Consider the following 2,091-nt stretch of genomic DNA (forward strand, 5'->3'; position numbering starts at 1 on the left):
TCTCCCTCATGATTTTATAAACCTCTATAAGGTCACCCCTCAGCCTCTGACACTCCAGGGAAAAATGCCCCAGCCTATTCAGCTTCTCCCTATAGCTCAAACCCTCCAATCCCAGCAACGCCATTGTAAATCTTTTCTGAACCCTTTCAAGTTTCACAACATCTCTCCCATAGAAGGGAGACCAGAATTGAACTCAGTATTTGAAAAGCGGCCTAACCAATGTCCTGTACAACCGCAACATGACTTCCCAACTCCTATACTCAATGCACTGACCAATAAAGACTAGCGTATGAAACACCTTCTTCAATACCCTGTGTATTTGCAATTCCACTTCCAAGAAACTATGCTCCTGCATCCCAAGCTCCTTTTGTTTGGCAACACTCACCAGGACCCTAGCATTAGCTATATAAGTCTTGCCTTGATTTGTCTTACCAAAATGCAACATTTCACATTTATCTAAATTAAAATCCATCTGCCACGCCTCAGTCCATTGGCCCATCTGAACAAGATCCTGTTTTAATCTGAGATGACTATCTTCACTGTCCACTACACCTCCAATTTTGATGTCATCTGCAAACTTACTAACCATACTTCCTATATTCACATCCAAATCATTTCTTTAAAAGACAAAAAGCAGTGGATTCAGCACTGATCCTTGCGGTATATCACTGGTCACAGTCCAAGAAACAACCTTCCACAACCACCATCTGTCTCCCACCTTCAAGATAATTTTGTATCCAATTGGCTAGTGGCTACAAGAGCAGGTCGGAGGCTAGGAATCTCACAGTGATTCCGCCTCCTGACTCCCCAAAGCCTGTCCACCATCTACAATTCACAAGTCAAGACTATGATGGAATAATCCCCACTTGCCTGGATGGGTACAGACCTAACAACACTCAAGAAATGTGACACTATCCAGGATAAAGCAGCAGCTTGGTCAGCACTCCACCCACCACCTTCAACGTTCACTTCCCTCACCACCAATGCACAGTGGCAGCAGTGTGTACCATCTACAAGATGCACTCCAGCAACTTGCACTATCTCTTTCCAAATCATCCTCCAAATCCACACCTCTGCCAACCAGAAGGACAAGAGCAGAAGATGCATGGGAGCATCACCACCCACATGTACGTGTCCGAACCGTACACTATCCTGACTTGGAGCTATATCTCTGTTCCTTCTGTGTCACTGGAACTCCCTTCCTTACAGCACCACGGCTCTACCTACACTGCAAAGCTTGCAGCAGTTCAAGAAAGCGACTCACCACCACCTTCTCCAAGGCAACTAGGAATGGGCAATAAATTCTTGCCCAGCCAGTGACACCCACGTCCCATGAGTGAAGTAAAATAAGAACAGTTCCGTGAAGTGTTTGCACCATTTCACTTCAGAACGAACAAAATAAACGAGTCTCGAATGGAGTATAAACTGGTGTGAGCGAAATGTCTTCTACCTGCACTGTGAATTCAATGTGATTCTGTCTAATGTTGAAAACATTTCAAATCCCACAGGTTTATTAGAACAGGATGGTGAAATATTCAATAAACTATACATTATTAAGTAGGGTGCCACTGTTATTTATGATGACATCTCCAGTATTGCTCTGTGCACAATGGCAGGGGGGAGCTTTTGTTTGTGCTGTTCCTGCTTCTGTGCCTCATGGGCCCACCTGAAATACTTGAGACAGACTCCACTCTTCCTGCTTTAGACTGGAGCACTGGCATCTCATGAGATGGACCAAAGCAACAACCCCAATTAAACACAAATTACTTCCCTGGATCTGTCACTCAAGGGTTAAGCATGAGAGGCAATGAGGCAGGGGATTGTGAAAGAATGGACTTCGTGAGCAAAATGGTTTGATTTTATTATTGGCTTCTACCGTCATATGTCTTTGTACAGATCTTATTATTAGGGAGAAAATAGTCAAATGAAAATAAAGACTCAGCCAAATGTTGAAGACATAATATTCAACTGAATTTGCTCATGATTCAAGGGCACAGTGTTTGGTTGGGGCATATGATTGTGTGAAATTTTAAGATGGTCACAAATCTTCATCTATTCCTATTGATAGAAAATGTTGACCTAACATAGGCA

Source organism: Rhincodon typus, chromosome 2 (assembly GCF_021869965.1).
Source record: "Rhincodon typus isolate 14 chromosome 2, sRhiTyp1.1, whole genome shotgun sequence".
NCBI lineage: Eukaryota > Metazoa > Chordata > Chondrichthyes > Orectolobiformes > Rhincodontidae > Rhincodon > Rhincodon typus.